Here is a 7325-nt window from a genome sequence, read left to right as displayed (position 1 = left end):
AATTTTCAGTCACCATACCAAACTTTTTGTTGTGAAAAATTCGACAGTTAATAAATTTGGGTACCAAATTACAAAAATTCTCTGTCTCTAGCAACCTTGTTTTGACATGAAATACTTAAATCATTCCTTTCTTATTGCTTACTCTGCCGATTTGCAAAGAGGATTTGAAACAATTTACTGTCAAATGAATCAAAAAGATTAAGTAAACAACTGTTAAATATGAAGGGGAAATGATGGAGAATAAAAGTTACGTTAAATGAAGCGCTACTGAGCGTAAAATAAGTTCTGATTTTCCTGGCAGCTAAAGAAAAGAAGCAAAGTACAGCACAGTAAAGTAAAAAAGAAGCAAAATAAAGCTCTATTTATCCAATAAAAGAAAGTCTCACTCCCTGAGGAGCAGAGCAGGCTTTTTAGCAATGTAAGGAACCAATCATTTCACAAATTATTTAAAACTATTTTTTATCTTGGCCATATAGTATATAAACTTTCACAATGTAAAGTACATAATAATACTGTAAGAATACAAAGGTGTTTTCATAGGAAATATAAATGTATTGATTAAAATATACTTCCAGATCATTACAAGGTTCACATATAGTGTTTAGCAAATTCTTGGTGTGGACTGAAGATCAACCAGAATTAGGGTCACCCAGGATACTTATTAAAAATGCAGATTCTTGACATTCACCTAAAACAATTTAAATAGCCTCTGGAAGTGGGAACGATGACAACTGCATTTTTACTTCTCACATCAGATTTTAAGAACCACTATCTGGAAGAATGTATGTTGGGCCTGTCTCTACTGTTATCATCCTGGAATATTATTAACCTTGAGTTGCAATTTTGAAAGGAGGTAAAAACAAACCATTTAAAGTAATGATCTGGTCAAATTAGTGAAAGTGCTAGTTTTCAATATTATTTAATTAATATGTCAATAAAGTAGAAATTCCATAATCTTGAATATAGGTGGTAACCTGATTCTTTATTGCAAAAGCCCAATCCGATCCTGTGCTGAGGAATTAGGTTTCATGGGTGATAACCATTAGTACCAGTGTTCTGGAGAACAGCTGGGATAAAGAAGACACTGCTTCCTTTTGGAAATTTAGGATTTTGAGTTTTGAATGTTACTGATTCCCTAACACTGTCAGGAATAGGTGGCCTGAGCTTGTGTAGGCACAAGTTAACTGACCAGTTGATCATAATGAGAATAGGAAACTCCCAGTCGGATATATGAGGCTCAGAAGACAGGGGAACTTATGAGAAGCAAGACAACACCGTGTCTGAACATGATCTAAAGCTCATGAGATGAGAATTTACTTGGGTCAATTTTTTTCTCTTTTATTTTCTTCTATAGAAGCAGAAAGTTGATTGTAAAAGGCTTTACTTTCCAAAGAGGATAATTTTTAGTCACATGTTAGAAATTTAAATTGCGGAGGAGTTGAAGATAAAAAACAACAACAGATGATTGGTGGGTTCTTATATTGTAATTGAGCATACGGGAAGTTGCATGTAAAAATTTGCCGAATGGCTGATTTGATGTTGAGCTTTTTAATTGGCTCTTCATGGCCGTTAGCATGTCCAAACTGAAGTATGTGTGCACCTTTTCCCATGAGGCCTAAGGGTAAGGAGCCCTGTCTTGTGAAAGTGATCGACAATTAATATGGCCAGGAATTGAAATTCATTTCCTGCCTTGGAGGATGGTATCTCATTAGCTATGGTTACAGGATTTCAGGTCAAAAGGAAACCTATAGTCAGAAGTTATGTTTCAAGCACAATAGTGCTGATAAATACCAGTATACTCTCAGGCAAACTCAAGTGTTCCTTAGTGTTAAGATCAGAAGGCAAGACATGACATTTTGAAATCTTGGTTTAAAGTGAGATTAGTTAGATGATGCAGGTTTATACAAAGTCAGATAAATAGGATAAACAGTCTTATAAATTCTCATAAGGCCTCTCTTCCTGAACAGAATATATCTGGATAGAGACAGAGACATATAATACAGAGAGAGAGAGAGAGAGAGAGAAAGAGAGAGAGAGAGAGAGAGAGAGAGATGTAAGGATTAATCTGACACTTTTAATGGAGTAGGAGAGTCTACTGTTTATTGGGCCCCTGCTCTGTGCAGGCACCGCTCCCACAGACATAAACGGTGTTATTTTTTCATGCAGGGCATTGACTGCCCCCCTCACTCTCACTTTGTCACATTTCAATTGGCAAGAGAGATAAAAGAAAATAAGCTAAACAATTAATAAAATGGAAATGACAAAACCAAATTAAGAACATTCCACTGAAAACATGTTTAAGTTTAAACAGCTAGAACTAACATTTTTAAAAAAAGCAGGAAAACCCTTCTAGCTAAAATAAAAAGCTGAAACCAAAAGCAATAGAAAATGTTCTGAGAAGCATGTCTGGAATTTTTTATAAGAATGTTTTAAATATTCCTTTATTTAAAAACAAACACTTTTACCAGTTTCCTCATTTTCTTTGTCATTTGTTTCTCTCTCTCTCTCTCTCTGCATATTATATTTCCTATACTTTTTTTCAGAGTAAAGTTACATACATGGTGGTCTTTAACTTCCCAAAACTTAACTGAGTATTTCTTAAAATTAAGGATTTTGCTTTATATACCATAGGACAGTTACTCATTTTAGTAGTTTAACATTGATACATAGTATTTTTCCTAAATTATTCTTGGTGTTCCAATTTTATAGTTTTACCTAATGTCCTGTATAGCATTTCTTTTTAAAATTTTTCTTTTTTAAAAAAATCTTTATTGTTGAAAGTGTTACATAGGTCCTCCTTTTCCCCCATTATCTTCTTCTAGTCCGCTCCCCCCACCCCCCAGGCCCTCACCACCCCATTGTCTGTGTCCATAGGTTATGCATATATGCATACAAGTTCATTGGTTGATCTCTTCCCATCCACCCTCCCCTCCCTTCCTTCTGAGGTTCAACAGACTGTTCATGCTTCTATGTCTCTGGGTCTATTTTTCATCATCAGTTTATTTGGTTCATTAGATTCCACATGAGTGAGATGATGTGATACTTATCTTCCTCTGACTGGCTTATTTCATTCAGCATAATATTCTCTAGGTCCATCCATGCCATTGCACATGGTAAGAGCTCTTTCTTTTTTATTGCCGCATAGTATTTCATGGTGTAAATGTATCGTACCTTTTTTATCCACTTATCTGCTGGTGAGCACTTATTTCACTTAGCATAATAACCTCTAGGTTCATCCATGATGTCACAGCTGGTAAGATTTCATTCTTTTTATGGCCAAGTAATATTCTATTGTGCATATGTACCACTCTTCTTTATCCACTCACCTATTGATGGGCACTTGGTTTGCTTCTGTTTCTTGTTTATTATAAATAATGCTGCATTAACACGCGTGCATTTATTCTTTCAAATTAGTGGTTTGAGTTTCTTCAGATATATACCCGTAAGTGAAATCACTGGGCCATAAGGCAGTTCCACTTTTAATTTTTTAAGGTAACTCCATACTCCTTCCCACAATAGCTGCACCAATCTGCATTCCCACCAACAGTGCACAAGGGTTCCCTTTTTTCCATATTCTTGCCGACAATTGTTGTTTGTTGATGTATTGATGATAGCCATTCTGACAGGTGTGAAGTGACATCTCATTGTGGTTTTAATTTGCATTTCTTTGATGATTAGTAATATTGGAAGCATGTCTGCATTTTAATATGAAGTTTTAGGAGAATATCAGAGAAAATTCACCAAAAAAATTCATGTCCCTGATTAGGTATGCCAGTAAAAATCCTTGTTTTTACCAAAGATTTGAGTCTTGAGACACAAAATGAACAAATATTCTTATCTTCCCAAAGAAACCATGAACAGATGTCCTTACCTTGCACCTTAGGCCAGACAGAAACATAAGCCAATTAGTACACACACCATGCTTCGAAGTTCTGACCATGTATGAAAATCTGGAATATTAAAAACAAAATGGTTTTGTAACTTTGGTTTTTGTTTGTTTGTTTGTTTTTTGGTGCTCTTTGTTGTCGTGGGCTCAAAACACATTCAAAACAAATTTTTGCAAAGGTGTCACAATAGCTAGATCCAGGCATTTTAGGTTTAAGGGAAGTAAAATTAGAAGAAGATTCTCTTTCCCCAAAGTTAAGGGGAATTTCTTTAAAACCCAGCATATTGCTAAGGTATGAAATTTACTCAGGAAATTAACAACAAAATAAGTTCAAAAACTATAATATTCTACCCAAACCATCCCCAGATATTGTTTAGCCACCAAGATGCGTATTAATTTTGTTGTAATTTTTATTCCAAGATATATTTCAATCATCTATGATTTCTGCTCATTTTTATCTTAGTTAGTTTAGAAGGATCTGTTTTATTGAAGAAATAGACATACACTTAGAAGATAATTTGTTTCTTAGCCTAGATTGTATTTATTTATTTGCAGTATCCCTAGGAACAAAATAAAAAAGAACATCCATGGATCTCGAATGCCCTACCTGTACCTGTTGTGTTTAGGGTGACAGAGGTTCTCTCTTCAAAGAACTTCAGACTTCCGTTGAAATTCCCGCTGCCTGGAGGTTTCATAACAATGCCTCGAACATTGCTTAGCCAATCATAGATGTTAAATAAAGATTTTCTTTTTCTTTTTCTTTTTTTTACTGTAGAATTAGAAGTCCAACCGATTTTAGTAACTTACTAGTATATCATTCACAATACAGTACATTCTGGATACTTCTCTCTCAGCTATACCTCCTCTGACACACAAATATCTACATATAGAAATAAGCTTCCCCCAGATACAAAGTCTTCAACTTAACATACATTAAGGAAACACATGAAATAAACTTTTAGACTTTGGACACTTTTTGGTGCATGCGGATTGATTCCCCTTTACAACTATTCTCCAAATCTTGATTCATTTTCCTTAACCTTCAAAAGAAATCCCCTACATTTCTATGCTGTTTCTCTCATCTCTATGCTGTTGGGCCGTAGATATACTGATCTATCCTGGGCCACTCTTCTGAGCTTTGGACCATAATTTTCAGATTTATGCCATCAGGAAATATGATGACCTTGTTTTTTATAGACAATTAGCTTAAGAAATTTCCATATAGAGAATATTTACAAGTCTAATGCAAAATCATTAAACACAGAGTACTGTAAGTTAGCACATGACTCACTACTCCATGTATTAAGAGCTATGGAAAAAATACTTTTTTAAAATTTATTTTTTCTTATATGCTAATAACTCCATTAGAATTTGGATGTTTCCTGTATGACTGATGAGAAGAATTCTCAAGCTTGTCCAGGGTCACCAGTAATGGGTGCCATGACTGGTTAGTGATGCCAGCCGTAGTGGGGATGTAAGAGAGGTTTTTTGTTTTTTCACTTAGCTTAAGCAAGTCTCAGTGGGAGAAAAATGCCACGCATGTTCTGGGCACAGTGAGTAGATTTATTTGGCACTCACGTATCTGTTGAATGTTGACTGAACAAAATCTGGAGTCTCTTGTCACTTTCTGAATCTTAATAAATTCTGCTGTGAATGGGTTTGAAAGTAATTATTGTAACACTAAGAATCCCTTCACTTATATGTTATATTTGTTTTCATAGTTGTACCTTTTCTTTCAAAAATGTTTTGATCTTCTTAAGTGATTGATCAATATACATGGGATAAATGAAAATAAGTTAAAATATCTTTCTGAATGCATAAATACTCTACTAATATATATGAAATTGGAGAAACAATTCTATCAGGAGGGTGGAATAGAGACTGAATTTGATGACATTTGAATCTTGATTTATGGCTTTAACACTTGAGCGCCCCAAATAACCTGTGATACATGACATATTATTTGACCTCTCTGTCATACTGTTCTCTGTAACTATCTCTCTCTGTCACTTTAAGATTGGCATTTGTTAATAATTTATTAAATTGGTGTACATTAGGTGTTGCATACAGTTGAACGGACTGGAGCACTGTTGTTTAACAGAAACAAATATGATGCCCAGAAATACAGAAAAATAAAAGTACAGTCATACACAAAACCTAGCAAGTAAACACAGAATCCAGATTTCATGTAATTCAATTTATGGACTGTTACTATGTGCCAGCCAATATACTTGGAACCGAGAAGGAAATATGTAAGTATGAGAGAATAAGTTACTTGCAGAGCTGGGATTTTACATCCTGGCTCTTCTCACTGGCTGACTTTTCAGAGCCTGGCTGCAGTTTAAAAATATATTTGTGTTTGTATGATATGAAATGGGTGAGGAACTTTTTATGCTCTGAAATGAGCGACTGTTTGCCTGGGTTGGAAAGAACACAACACAGCCATCAATTCTTGTCACCGTCACAGTCAGTGGAGCATATGCAATTGTAAGGATATCTGAACATGTTTTTTTCCTCATGTAAGTGCCTCTTTTCCTCCTTTCGGGTCTGTCCTAGTAATTAGAGAAGAATCGCTATGATGCATGCAAGCTAACTTGTGAGCTGATTTCTATACCTGTTGTTTTCATTTTCATTTTTGTTAGTAAAGCATAATTGGTATTTGCTTTTTTCCAAAGAGTTTAAGATCACCTATATTCATTGTTTTAAATGATGCACAACATAAATCAATAAATAATGCAGTATTGCCATTGGGGATATTATATTTGCTCTCTAATATAAATACATTGTTTCAGAGATAATTACATTGAAATATATTGGATCTTCACTGTAGATTTTTTAGTTATATTTTGAAAAACACATTTCTATGAGAAAGCAATTCATTCAAATATTACTTCTCAATTTTTTAAATGCTTCAGCTCCCTTTGTCCCAATTAATTTTCACTCGTCTGCAATGGTATCTAAATCCCCTTTGATTTCATCTTGGTTGTTTACGCCATCATCATATTCCACGATGCTAACATAAATTCAAATGGCATGCTCATTAATAGACATTTGAAGGAGGTTTTTCAAATGGAGTTCTTTATCTTCTTAGAATAATAAAATTTTGAAACTAGAAATTTTCTTGTAGATCACCTAGTTCAAATACTTACCAATTCAAAGTCTCTCTTTCTAATATATGGCCTTATATGAGTTTTTTTTCACCATTCTGTTTAATTGGAGGTCGATTTCTTTGTAGCACAAATCAAATTCTTAAAAAGTTGTTAAAAAATCGGCACGCCACCTTCCTCTACCACCCATTTATCCAAACCATGTTTTAGGGATTGACAAGAATAAAATGCTTTCTTTGTCACTTCCTTTCCAGGACTGTACTTAAAGAGAGTTATCATGCTCCCTCTTAGGATTTTCTCTGCTGGAGTGGACTTACCAAAATCATTCAAAC

This window comes from Myotis davidii, unplaced genomic scaffold (assembly GCF_000327345.1).
Source record: "Myotis davidii unplaced genomic scaffold, ASM32734v1 scaffold331, whole genome shotgun sequence".
In the NCBI taxonomy this organism is placed as follows: Eukaryota; Metazoa; Chordata; class Mammalia; order Chiroptera; family Vespertilionidae; genus Myotis; species Myotis davidii.
Note: the sequence above shows the minus strand (reverse complement) of the source record.